The sequence below is a fragment of the Dromiciops gliroides genome, chromosome 4, assembly GCF_019393635.1.
Source record: "Dromiciops gliroides isolate mDroGli1 chromosome 4, mDroGli1.pri, whole genome shotgun sequence".
NCBI lineage: Eukaryota > Metazoa > Chordata > Mammalia > Microbiotheria > Microbiotheriidae > Dromiciops > Dromiciops gliroides.
In genome coordinates this window covers 90,957,109-90,972,011 of record NC_057864.1, presented here as the reverse complement: position 1 = coordinate 90,972,011, position 14,903 = coordinate 90,957,109, and the positions used below count along the sequence as shown (strand labels likewise).

Sequence of the window (14,903 nt, the reverse complement as noted above, 5' to 3'; positions counted from 1 at the left end):
ATGTGTCTCATGGGTCAGGTGTTTGATACCTCTGCTTTAGAAAGTATTCATGCTCCATTTAAGTGTTAGATTGAATGGAATCTGAAGGTTTTTTTCCAATTATAAGTAGAATACTGTTATTCAATATAAATATTATGAACAATGTGTTTTATCTCCGTATTCTTAAGAAAAAAAAATATTTACCACTCTGTTATTCACTTACACACAAACACACAAAAAAACCAACCTGTGGAAATTATATGATCCAATACATTTTGGTGTAATAGAAGCAATATCCTCTCTTCCTCCCCCTTCCAAGTAAATTAAGCTAAACATTATTTAAAACAAAACAAAACAAACAAAAAGAAAAACCGTGGTTGGGTCTCACAAAGTACGTAGCAATACCTTGATTGTATATGTGTTTTAAAATCACTAGGGCTACTTCCACCCTTATTAAGGGTAGTAGTAACCTTTTCTCCTTTTATATAACACACATGTATTGGTGTATGGTTGTTAAGGGAGGATTAACACTTCGGGAATGAGGGATTTCCAAATCATTTTGATGGCAGCTTATTCACTGTTAGTGTTCACCTTTCATCCAACTTTAACCTGTGTCAAAGAATCTGTAGTATCCCCAGCAGCCACACTTAGTAAACCATCTCAGTAGATGGTCTAAACCAGATTGAAGGTAACTGATATTAGGGCAGCTAGGTGGCACAGTGGATAGAGCACCGGCCCTGGAGTCAGGAGGACCTGAGTTCAAATCCGGCTTCAGACACTTGACACTACCTGTGTGACCCTGGGCAAGTCACTAAGTCACTTAACCCCAATTGCCTCACAAAAAAAAAAGAAAGTAACTGACAGGACTTAAACTGGTGGGTGAGTTAGGGGAATGTCTACCCCAAGTATGCAAGAACTTCCCACACAGAATAAGTGAATGAGAACACTTTGTTCCAACAGCAATGAAGGCAGCCAATGGAGGCACTGTGGAACACTTAGAGCTTGGTCAGACATCAAAGTTGCCAAGGCCATCCACTACATCCTGGGTCTTTCCACTGAAATTAGATAGCTCGGGAAAAGAGAGTAAAACTGACAACTTTGTGTAACTTTGCTTCACTTCAATTCAATTCATGTGGGAGTCAAGATATTACCTCATTATGTCACCCATCCTCTTCAAAAATTTAGGACAAACAAGTTAGGCTATTGTTTTAAAAGGTATTGAGACCATCTTCAATTCTTAATTGACTCAGTGGACTAAATATTCACACTGGAGAAATAGCTTCTTGGCAGCCTAAGTACAAAATGGACATTAATAGGCTTTTGGTGCTCACTAAAGCATGACTGGAGGACCAGAATGGGTAACTCAAGCAAGGGAGCTTCCTTCAGCGGCCTCTACTTGGGGTATCCTCAATGCCTGCCCTCGTGGAATATTATTTTCCTGATATATATATAAGTAAATATATTTTTGTTAACCATTTTATGACTAACAAATGTCTTATTTTCTTCCAAAATATAATACACGATGGGAATGGTCTGAGTCAGATCCAGCTTGTGCACTTAGCATAGTGGTACATGATTAGAATAGAAATGACATCCTTGAAATAGAGGATGAGTAGTGCAAAGTTAGGTTTACCCACACTGGCCTTTCTCCTTCTTCTGGAACTTCTGAAGATGTCTGCAGAGATTTTTTTTTTTTTTAATATCAGTGGGGAGATACCCAAACCATGGGAGATTGAATAATAAACTACTTATAACCTTTCCACAAAGGAAAACCAATGCTCTCAATTCTATGTGTACATAAGACTTGTGCCTTGAACAAAATGTTATTAAGCTATATTTAGGACCCAGCCAATTTGGCATTCCAGCATGGTAATTTAAACCAAATTCAATTTCTTCCAGTATTAGAGTTCTTAATCTAAGTGTCTATTAAGCTAGGAGTCAATGGATAGATTTCAAAGGGTCCATTCTATGCAGGTATATGTACACAGGCCAATGTATATATGGATAGATGGTTATGTAAATCAAATGTATGTTTATATTTACTAAGCTCTAGCTAAAATGTAACATTTCCTTCAAATATTTCATTTAGACAAAAATTTAGTACTTGTGATTCCATCAATAGAAATCCCATTTAAAAATATTACATTATAGTTTTGTTGATATGAAATATAGTCTATGCTCAGCACAATATCTAAATTGTAATAGTTATTAATAGGTGTAATTAGATTGTACACAACCGGAGAGGCGGAGCCAAGATGGTGGAGAGGAAGCAGCAAGCTGCCTGAGCTCTCCTTCTGTTCCCTCAAAACAAACATTAAATCAAGCCTCTGGACAGATTCTGAAACTACAGAACCTGCAAAGAGACAGAGAGACACAGTCCTCCAACCAGAGATAATTTAGAAGACTTCAGGAAAAGGTCGATCTGACTCGGGCAAAAGGGAGGCCCAGCGCAGGGCAGCAACCCAGCTCCGAGGGGGTCGGGGCAAGTCAGCAGGAGCTGCGGGCCAAAGCCGAACAACTGAGGCTCCCGGAACCTGGTTCAAAAATCTGGTGGCCAAGAAGGACAGTGGAAAAACTTACCTGCACCGGCCGAGAGGGCCACGAACGGCGGGATCAGACGCCGGGGTCTGGCGCCTGGCTGGCCGAGCACAATCATACAGGAAGTGCAGGGCAGGGGATCTCGACACACCATAAAGGCCTCAGAGTAAAAGCCCGGTCACACAGCACCTATACACCTGCACAAGAAGCCCAAAACAGGGACCCTGGTGCCCCCAGAGCAGACCTCAACTTAAAGAATAAATAAATAAGCTGCAATAATGAGTAAGAAGCAAAAAAGAGCCCTCTCCATTGAGAGCTTCTGTATCAATAGGGAAGGAGCCAACACAAACTCAGATGAGGACAATAGCCTCAAATTGCCTACATCTGAAGCCTCAAGAGGGAAGGTAAATTGGTCACAAGAACAAAAAGCCTTCCTGGAAGGGCTCAAAAAGGATTTTAAAAATCAATTGCAAGAGGTAGAAGAAAAAATGGGGAGAGAAATGAAAGCAAAACAAGAAAACTATGAAAAAAGAATCAGCAGCTTGGAAAAGGAAGCTGAAGAAAACAAAGCCTTAAAAAATTCATTTGGCCAAATGGAAAAAAAGCTGCATAATCTCACGGAAGAAAACAATACCTTAAAAAATTCACTTAGCCAAATGAAAAAAAAGGTACATAATCTCACTGAAGAAAACAATACCTTAAAAAATTCACTTAGCCAAATGGAAAAAAAGGTGCATAATCTCACTGAAGAAAACAATGCCTTAAAAATTAAAATTGGACAGTTGGAAGATAAGGAATCCATGAGACACCAGGAATCAGCCAAGCAGAATAAAAAAAATGAAAAAATAGAAGAAAATGTGAAATACCTCATTGGAAAGACAACTGATCTGGAAAACAGATCGAGGAGAGACAATTTGAGAATCATTGGACTGCCTGAAAGCCATGACCAGAAAAAGAATCTAGATACCATATTCCAGGAAATTATTAAGGAGAACTGCCCTGATATCATAGAATCAGAGGATAAAATCATCATTGAAAGAATCCATCGATCACCTCCTGAAAGAGACCCCAATAGGAAAACTCCAAGGAATATTGTAGCCAAATTCCAGAATTATCAGGTGAAGGAGAAAATACTCCAAGCAGCCAGAAAGAAGCAATTTAAATATCATGGAGCCACAGTCAGGATTGCTCAGGACCTGGCAGCTTCAACATTAAAGGACCGCAAGGCTTGGAATATGATATTCCGGAAGGCAAAGGAGCTTGGATTGCAGCCAAGAATCTATTACCCAGCAAAAATGTGCATTTTCTTTCAGGGGAAAAGATGGACATTTAATGACATTGGGGACTTTCAATCTTTTCTGGTGAAAAGACCAGAACTGAATAGAAAATTTGATCTCAACATACAAGACTCAAGAGAAGTTTATAAAGGTAAACAGAGGGGAAAAAAAAAGTTACCCAATTAGGTTAAACTGTTTATATCCCTACACAGGAAGATAATACTCATAACTCTTAAGAACTGTAAATGTATTTGGGCAGAGAGAGGGACTTTATATAGAGGGTATAAATATAAATTGTCTTTGATGTGATGATACAAAAGAATTAAGGGGATAAAAAGGGAGTCTATGGGGAGGAGAGGAAAGGGGAGGTGGAATGGGATGAATTATATCATATGAAGAGGTGGAAAAAAACCTATTATAATAGAGGGAAAGAAAGGAGGGCGGAACATGGTTTCAACCCTATTCTCATTAGATTTGACTCAAAGAGGGAATAACATATACGTTCATTGGGATAAAGAAACAACTCATTCTTTAGGGAAACAAAAGGGGAAGGGAAAGGGGGGGACTGATAGAAGGGAGGACAAAAGCAAGGGAGAAAAGGGTAAAGAAAAGAGAGGGGGGTGATAAAAAGGGAGGGCAGATCGGGGGAGGCAGGGGTAAGAAGTAAAATGTCGGTGAGGAGGAATAGGGTGAAAGAAGGGGGGAAAAGTACAAAGGGGGTAAATAGAATGGAGGGGAATAGACAGTCAGTAATAATAACTGTGAATGTGAATGGGATGAACTCAGCTATAAAACGGAAGCGAATTGCAGAGTGGATTAAAAACCAGAACCCTACAATATGCTGTTTACAAGAAACACATTTGAAGCAGAGAGATACACACAGAGTAAAGGTAAAAGGCTGGAGCAGAATATATTATGCCTCAGCTAAAGTAAAAAAGGCAGGGGTAGCAATTCTTATCTCAGACAAAGTGCAGGCAAAAATAGATCTCATTAAAAGAGATAAGGAAGGAAATTACATCTTACTTAAAGGTACTATAGATAATGAAGTAATATCAATATTGAATATGTATGCGCCAAGTGGTATAGCATCCAAGTTCTTAGAGGAGAAGTTAAATGAGTTACAAGAGGAATTAGATAGTAATACTATACTAGTGGGGGATCTGAATCACCCCCTCTCAGAATTAGATAAATCTAACCAAAAAATAAATAAGAAAGAAGTGAAAGAGGTGAATAGATTACTAGAAAAGTTAGACATGATAGATGTCTGGAGAAAATTGAATGGGGATAGAAAGGAATATACCTTTTTCTCAGCAGTACATGGCACATTTTCAAAAATTGACCATGTATTAGGGCACAAAAACATCATAGTCAAATGTAGAAAGGCAGAAATAGTAAATGCATCCTTCTCAGATCATGATGCAATAAAAATTACATGTAAGAAAGAGCCAGAGAAAAGTAGAATGAAAATCAATTGGAAACTAAATAATTTCATTCTAAAGAATGAATGGGCCAAACAAGAAATCATAGAAACAATCAATAACTTTATCCAAGAGAATGACAATAATGAGACAACATACCAAAATCTATGGGATGCAGCCAAAGCAGTGCTTAGGGGAAAATTTATAGCTCTAAATGCTTACATGAATAAAAAAGAGAAAGAGGAGATTAATGAATTGGGCATGCAACTTAAAAAGCTAGAAAAAGAACAAATTAGAAATCCCCAATTAGACACTAAATTAGAGATCCTGAAAATTAAAGGAGAAATCAATAAGATTGAAAGCAAAAAAACTATAGAATTAATCAATAAAACTAAGAGCTGGTTTTATGAAAAAACCAATAAAATAGATAAAATCCTGGTTAATTTGATTAAAAAAAAGAAAGAAGAAAACCAAATTACCAGTATCAAAAATGAAAAGGGTGATGTTACCACCAATGAAGTGGAAATTAAAGCAATAATTAGGAAATATTTTGCCCAACTGTATGCCAATAAATTTGACAATCTAAATGAAATGGATGAATATTTACAAAAATACAAACTGCCCAGGTTAACTGAAGAGGAAATAAAATCCTTAAATAAACCCATATTAGAAAAAAGAAATTGAACAAGCTATTAATGAACTCCCTAAGAAAAAATCCCCAGGGCCAGATGGGTTTACGGGTGAATTTTACCAAACATTTAAAGAACAATTAATTCCAATATTATACAAATTATTTGGAAAAATAGGTGAAGAAGGAGTTCTACCAAATTCGTTTTATGACACAAATATGGTAGTGATATCAAAACCAGGCAAAGCAAAAACAGAGAAAGAAAATTATAGACCAATTTCCCTAATGAATATTGATGCTAAAATCTTAAATAAGATATTAGCAAGGAGATTACAGCAAGTGATCACCAGGATAATACACTATGACCAGGTGGGATTTATACCAGGAATGCAGGGCTGGTTCAACATTAGGAAAACTATTAACATAATCAACCACATCAATAAGAAAACCAACCAAAATCATATGATTATCTCAATAGATGCAGAGAAAGCTTTTGACAAAGTACGGCACCCATTCCTAATAAAAACACTAGAGAGTTTAGGAATAGGGGGAGCTTTCCTTAGAATAATAAACAGTATCTACCTAAAGCCATCAGCAAGTATTATATGCAATGGAGATAAATTAGAGTCCTTCCCAATAAGATCAGGGGTGAAACAGGGATGTCCATTATCACCCCTATTATTTAATATTGTCCTAGAAATGTTAGCTTTAGCAATCAGAGAAGAGAAAGGAATTAAAGGAATTAGAATAGGCAAGGAGGAAACAAAACTATCACTCTTTGCAGATGATATGATGGTATACTTAAGGAATCCTCGAGAATCAAGTCAAAAATTACTTGAAACAATTAACAACTTTAGCAAAGTAGCAGGATATAAAATAAATCCACATAAATCATCAGCATTTCTATACATGATCAACAAAGTCCAGCAGCAAGAGATAGAAAGAGAAATTCCATTTAAAGTAACGGTAGGTAATATAAAATACTTGGGAGTCTACTTGCCAAGACAAACCCAGGAACTCTATGAACACAACTACCAAACACTCTTCACACAAATCAAATCAGATCTAAATAATTGGAAAGATATCAATTGCTCATGGATAGGCAGAGCTAATATAGTAAAAATGACAATACTGCCTAAATTAATTTACTTATTCAGTGCCATACCAATCAGGCTACCTAAAAATTATTTTATACAGCTAGAAAAAATAATAACAAAATTCATCTGGAAAAACAAAAAATCAAGAATACCCAGGGAAATAATGAAAAAAAATTCACAGGAAGGTGGGTTAGCAGTACCAAACCTGGAGCTTTACTATAAAGCGGCAGTCATCAAAACTATCTGGTACTGGCTAAAAAATAGAGTGGTAGATCAATGGAATAGGCTAGGCTCAGGAAATGCAGTAGTAAATGACACTAGTAATGTAGTGTTTGATAAACCCAAAGACTCCAGCTTCTGGGATAGGAACTCAGTATTTGACAAACACTGCTGGGAAAACTGGAAGATAGTATGGCAGAAATTAGGCTTAGACCAACATCTTACACCTTATACTAAAATAAGGTCAAAATGGATACATGATTTAGACATAAGAGCTGATACCATAGGTAAATTAGGAGAGAAAGGAATAGTGTACCTATCAGATCTTTGGAAAGGAGAACAGTTTTTGACCAAACATGAGATAGAGTATATTATAAAATGCAAAGTGGATGATTTTGATTATATTAAATTAAAAAATTTTTTGTACAAACAGAAGCAATGCATCCAAAATTAGAAGGGAGGCAGAAAGCTGGGAAACAATTTTTGTGGCCAGTGCTTCTGATAAAGGCCTCATCTCTAAAATATATAGGGAATTAAATCAAATTTATAAGAATCCAAGTCATTCCCCAATTGAGAAATGGTCAAAGGATATGAACAGGCAGTTTTCTGATGAAGAAACCAAAGCTATCTATTCCCATATGAAAAAATGCTCTAAATCTCTAATGATTAGAGAGATGCAAATTAAAACAACTCTGAGGTACCACCTGACACCTATCAGATTGGCTAAAATGACAAAAAAGGAAGATAATAAATGTTGGAGAGGCTGTGGGAAAATTGGAACACTAATGCATTGTTGGTGGAGCTGTGAGCTGATCCAACCATTCTGGAGAGCAATTGGGAATTATGCCCAAAGGGCGATAAAGCTGTGCATACCCTTTGACCCAGCAATCCCACTTTTAGGTCTTTTGCCCAAAGAAATCATGGAAGGGGGAAAGGGACCCACATGTACAAAAATATTTATAGCTGCTCTTTACGTGGTAGCAAGGAATTGGAAGTTGAGGGGGTGCCCATCAATTGGGGAATGGCTGGACAAGTTTTGGTATATGAATACAATGGAATACTATTGTGCTGTAAGAAATGATGAGCAGGAAGAGTTCAGAGAAACCTGGAGGGTCTTACGTGAGCTGATGATGAGTGAGATGAGCAGAACCAGAAGAACATTGTACACAGTGTCATCAACATTGAGTGTTGACCTACTGTGATGGACTATATTCTTCTCACCAATGCAATGGTACAGAAGAGTTCCAGGGAACTCATGATAGAAGAGGATCTCCAAATCCAAGAAAAAAAAAGAAAGAAAGAACTGTGGAGTATAGATGCTGATTGAACCATATTATTTCTTTTGTTTAGGGTGCTGTTGTTGTTTTTTTCTATTTTGAGGTTTTGCATCACTGCTCTGATTCTTTCTCTTGTAACAGGATTAATGCAGAAATAGGATTAATGTTATTATGTGTATATATATGTGTGTGCATATATATATCTATATGTATATGTATAGAGATAAATAGATATAACCTATATCAGATTACCTGCTGTCTAGGGGAGGGGGGAGGGAGGGGAGGGAGGGAGAAAAATCTGAAATTGTAAAGCATGTATAAACAAAAGTTGAGAACTATCTTTACATGTAACGGAAAAAATAAAATATCTCATAAAAAAAAAAAAGATTGTACACAACCCCAATTGTTTGTCTATATATACTCCTGAGATATAGCTGACTAATTATTAGGCAATTCTGTGCCTAGTCATCACTGAATTCCCCAAAGGTAAAGGAAAAAATTATATGTTTTCCTGTGAATGACCCAGGCATTTCCTGTGCTTTTCAGTACTCCCAATGTTTGTCAAACAAGTGGATAAAGGTGTCATTTTCATTATCTTTAAAAACTGTGCAAATCTGAACAACACAGATTAGAATTCTTAATGCTTCCTATAGCACATATTTTTCTAATGCAGATGGGTACTGAAGTTATGAGTTTAAACTGGACAAACTCAAACATATTATGTTTGAGATAACTGTTGAAATGTGTTATTTGTAATAACAGTATTATTGTTCACAGATTGTGCAATGATTTAGGTCATAGAAAATGTCATAAGTTACTTGAGGAGAAAGGTTCTTTGCTTTTCTCTTGCTCTCCTTTTACATACACTATTATGAAGTTAAAACATGTACCCATAACATGTTGTATTTTTTTTTTTTTTGGTGAGGCAATTGGGGTTAAGTGGCTTGCCCAGGGTCACACAGCTAGTAAGTGTCAAGTGTCTGAGGTCAGATTTGAACTCAGATCCTCCTGAATCCAGGGATGGTGCTCTATCCACTGTGCCACCTAGCTGCCCCCATAACATGTTGTATTAAAAGTGTTCATGAAAATACCACACAATTTAAAAATAACAATATAAGAAAACTCTGAATATCAGAATTGGGAATCATTTTTTAAGAAAGCACAAAAAGCCACACATTTTTTACATCCTATGGTAGCTGAATTCTAGGAAGGGCAGGTATCTTGAGATACTGCTGTAATTAGATGGGGTTGTAGATAGAGTTCTAAACCTGAATTCATATCTGGCCTCAGACATTTACTATCTGTATGACCCTGGGGAAGTCACTTAATGTCTGTTTGCCTCAGTTCCTTCAATTATAAAATGTTGATATGTGTTGTTATGGGAATCAAATGAGATGATATATTTTTTATGTCCTTAGCACAGGGGCTATATCTTTGTAGGTCCCAGGTAAATGCTTATTTCTTCTCCTCCTTTTTTTTTAAACTGTTGGATGATCTACCTGTGTCATATTTCATAACAATATTTAATATAAATGACAAGGAGATTGACCTAAGCTAGGCCCAGACTAGAGTACCTTCAAGCACCCTGTGATGTACCCAGTAGAGACTATACAAAGGTTAATCCCAGGATGATATTGCATTTTTAAGTTTTAATAACTTCCTTAATTTAAGGCGGGGTATATATAGCACTGTATAAGTGGAAGAATAGGGATTCAAATGCTTAAACTCATGAAGGATATTACGCTTAAAAATATTTATGTCACAAGGATATTTCCATATAACACTGGCACATTCAGAAACATCCTTACAGAACATTTGTTTATTTGGTCCTGCTTATTGAATTATCTGATTTTTTTTTTTTTTACTATTGCTAAAGCAAAATTTTGCTATGTTATGTAGCTATTTGTTGTTAACAGAATGAATTCACCACACTATCTTGATTTCTTATTCCACTAAGAACTACAAATGAAAATGCAAAATGTGGAACTGGGCTTTATTATAATGCTTGAACAGCAGGGATGCATCTTTGATTATAATAAATTAATGTTCTTTTCAATACTGCTTAAATAATATAACTTTTCCTCATTGTTATTGCTAAGAGGCTAGAGTTAAATATGCAAACATAGATCAAGTTTTAAATGACTTTTTTTAAAGCAGTCAACATTTTAAGCTTATTTAGATTTTAACCACTTTCTCCAACTATTCATAAAAGGTATATGTATTTAGTTGCTGCAATTTTAAATATAGCTCTTAATTGTATTCCCCATTATTTCCTGTGTGTTTTATTCACATTGCTCATAGTATTTACACACTCACAGTACAAGCACTCCTGATGCTATAGATCATAAAATAGCAGAATCAGAGTATCAGAGAAAATCACATTTGGAAGACCTCTCAGAGGCTAGCTGGGTCATGTTGTACCTGAACACAACAATCTCTTTTACAGTGTCCCTGACAAGTGATAAGTCAGCCTGATACATTACTTCAACTAAAACTCATTCCTAGTTTCTCTTTCTTTTCCAGTCCTTTCCCTAAATGAATATAAAGCAATACAATACAAAAAAATACTCCATTAAACACCAGTAATGTGTATGAAATTTTGCTAAGTGCTATAGATTCAAAGACAAAATAAAACAAAAAACAATACAATGAAACAAAGAGCAGCAATAACAGGAAAACAAAACTAAATAATACCAGTCCCAGTGTTCAAGGATTTTACATTCTCCTGGAATGTAATTCCTCTCCCAGCAAGACATAGACAAGGTTACAGGTCCTTTGAGTTACTAGCAACATAGGTACAGTAATAATGTCTCTGCCCTTCACTGCCTTCTGACTCTAGCTCTTTCAGCTTCTCTCTCCCCCGCCCCCCAATTTCACAATATAATTTTTGCCTCTTTAGCCCAGTGGGATCAAATACTTCTGTTTTAAAAACATAATTTCTTCCCCAAGAGAGAATTTTCTCCAGCATTAAAATTGAATTCCACTGGCTGTTTGAATGAATATAATCACAGACTTTAAGGTCATTCTGAGTTCCACATTTCAGAATGAATTTCAACAAACTTTCAATTTCTCCAGTTTAATAAATTTAAATAAGACCAATTTCAGTTCTAGGTACTGTCAAACGTTTTTTTTTTTGTTTGTTTTTTTTTGCTGATCCTTCAACAAACCTAACATAGCTTTAGAATAGTAAGGGCTGGACCGGAAGAGTTAGAAATGGTATAGTGGAAAGAATTCTAGTGGGGGAAAGAGATAGGAAACCTAGAATTTCAACCCCACCTCTGCCACACATAAGTTGTGTGACTTTACTTAAACCCCACATGCCTAAAAGTGAAAGTAAGGACTGGGAAAGAGGTCTAAATGATAAAGATAAGTACTGTAGCTCAGGAAGAGAGCATCACATGTAAGAATAGACATTAGAGAAGAAAGCTATTATTAGATACCATCTTCACAGAAAAAGATATTAAAAATTGTCATCCTAAATTACTTATATAACTACTTTTGACATGGCAATGAGAAATAGTAATATTTCCATGTTATTGATAAGACATTATTCTTTAAATTCAATGCTAAATTCAGTTATACTTTCCCTAAATGTGGATTATAAAAGGATTTTTAAGACAACATATAATTAATCAAACTATGATGATGTGAATTTTTCCTAATTTGTACAGGCCATGTCATCTATAACACTCTAATTAGGTACTCTGAATAAAATTAATATATTTATGGAAGAATTTATACATGATCATATTTGAAATTTTGTTCCTGAGACTTAGTATCATGCTGTAAAATAAGTAACAATCATTTTAAAATATCTATGTGAAATAAATGCAGAGACTGATCATCATTGAACCTATTGGTTAAGAATGTTCACATTTATTTGAGCAAAAAGGAAAATATAATTTATTTATTATCTGGATACAAAGATGTGTTTTTCCTTTATAGAAAAGAAAAACATGTATTTAATAAACAACTTCTACAAAAATGCTTTCTTTCTTATATAAAATTGGTTAAAATTGATTATGATATTTAGGACATTGTAAAAGAAGCATCTACTCAAATAAGAAATGCCATTCTTTCTCCTTTGAATCTTCATTATTCTTGGTACCAGGGGGAAATAATAGTAATTCCAAAAATAAAAGTATAGTGCATGGTGCGGGTAATAGGAAGATTAATTCTTTTTCTTGGGGGGGGGGGGTCAACGAAGGTTATGTGACTTGACCAAGGTCACACAGCTAGTAAGTTTCTGAGACTGAATTTGAACTCAGGTCCTCCTGAATCCAGGACCAGTGCTTTATCCACTGTGCCACCTAGCTGCCCCAGATTAATTAATTCTAACTGGGATTTCATCAATGACAATTTACCCTCTGCTCTCATATATTATAACTCATCCATTCTCATCCTGGGCCAATATTACTCATGCTTTTCCTAATTCATAGATTTTACAAACATGTTCAAAACTTTCATAAATATATAAATATAAATGAAGTTCACAGGCTGTCTTTTATTCATCTTTAACTCCATTTATGGTCATTTATATCTTTGAGTATATCCTTCATACGACTTTTGTTGTGTAACAAGTAGAATGATGCCACCTGCTGGAGACTTACTGTAGAAAAGCTGCACCATGAGAAGAAGGCCTCTTAGGGCAAGCCATGCAGTTAAGGGCCTTGGCGTCAGGAAGTGACATTTGCTCGTGGGTACTGTCTATCAAGGTTACCAGCCAATCAACTTGAGGAGCCTCCCATTTCTGGGATGAGCACATGAAGGAGGAAGCTGGTGGGACGGTGCTTCCTCTTTGGCTGTGAGACATCAGCATGGTGGCAGGGAACTTCAGAAGTGGGAGATTAGGAAGGCTAGGATTGCCAGGTTATAAGAAATCTCTTCTCAATATTTCTCTTTCTTTTACTATCTTTCAATAAACCCTTAAAAAATTCTAAATTCGTTTATCAGTGATTTTAGTCAGTTTTCCCCCAAAACTGGCGGGGGGACAGATTAGAACTCACATTTAGAATTTTAAATTATACAGTTGTGTCATTATTCCTTGGAGATATGCTACAGAATCCTTTCATCCAAATTATTACTTTTCATCATCTTTAGAATGAGCCAAAAAAGAAAAAAATAAATTGCAAATGACCAAACAAAAAAAAAATCAAAAAAAGAAAAAAAAACAAACAACAATAACAATGAATTACCTCTTTCTTGTTTTTCCAGTTAATATGTCTTGAGTTCTATTACTGATTTTCCTCAGGAAAAGGAAAATGAAAGCAAAATCGGGATAGGAACTAGAGTTACTAGAAATACTACAGAAAATTCTTTATTATCTAAAATAGAATAGGTATGAGCTAAAAAGTTTTAATGTGTGATTTCACTGGCATAGGGAAATTCCAGGTGAGAAAATTCCCTCTACAATTGTAAATAGTTGATTTCTTAAGAATTTATGGTCTTAGAGAGTTACCTGGAGTACGAATGGGTAAAGTGACTTTCTCAGAATCACATGGCTAATATGTTTCAGAAGTGAGTCTTGAACATATAATGACTAAGTAAGGACTTGTAGAATTATAGTAACATATAATATGTACAAAATATTAGCCAAAAATACCACTATATTTCCCTGGTTGTTTTCTCTAGCTTCTACTGTGGAAAAATCACCAATTAGTAGCTCATATTGATCTTATAGAACACTTGCATATTAAAAAGAAAAGTATGTTAGACATACTAATCGACCCTGAATATTCATAGCAAAACTGCTAAAATAGTATCCTAGATTTTGATCAAATTGCTTGGGGTTTTTTGGTTACATGTTGTATGCTAACAATTATTTGTCCTCATATTCATTCCCAAGTGAAATTGTTGAGCTTTATCATAACATATTTAGTTCAGGGAATTTGTTCCCTTTATGGCTTCACCAACAATCTGTTAAACACAGTGTAAATACTGCAAGCAAATCAAGAATAAATGGAAACTCAGCTTGATTTACTGAACTTGTAGCTTCTTCACAAATCTTTTTCTGTACATAGAAAAGTTCAGGCCTAAAATTAATCACCTGCTTTCTTTGCTTTAAGTCTCAGTCAATTTTTGTGGTCTAGACTTGCTATTCTTTGGCATAGGTACCCTCTCACCAGTGAAAATTACAACTTCTTGATAACTCATCCAGTAGAGTTTTCCAAGGGCCGTGAGGTGTTAAGTGATTTGTTCAATGACACATATACATTATCTGTCAATATTAAGATTTGAATAGAGGTCTTTCTGCTTCTAAGTCAAGCTCTCTCTTCATTACTGCCACTCTGCTTCTTAGGATTTGTCTAAACAATGCCAGATAGCTACTTTGTTCAGTAAAAGTAAATAAACAGGGGCAGCTAGGTGGCACAGTGGATAGACCACTGGCCATCGATTCAGGAATACCTGAGTTCAAATCCGGCCTCAGACACTTAACACTTACTAGCTGTGTGACCCTGGGCAAGTCACTT

At 35.6% G+C, this 14,903-nt stretch overlaps 1 non-coding gene across 1 annotated transcript; it reads right to left on the bottom strand.

Moving 5' to 3' along the window:
- Positions 1 to 344: 344 nt before the first annotated feature.
- Positions 345 to 471, bottom strand: LOC122727176. Its single transcript, XR_006353117.1, has one exon. It is a non-coding gene; the product is annotated as a U6atac minor spliceosomal RNA (small nuclear RNA).
- Positions 472 to 14,903: the final 14,432 nt, after the last annotated feature.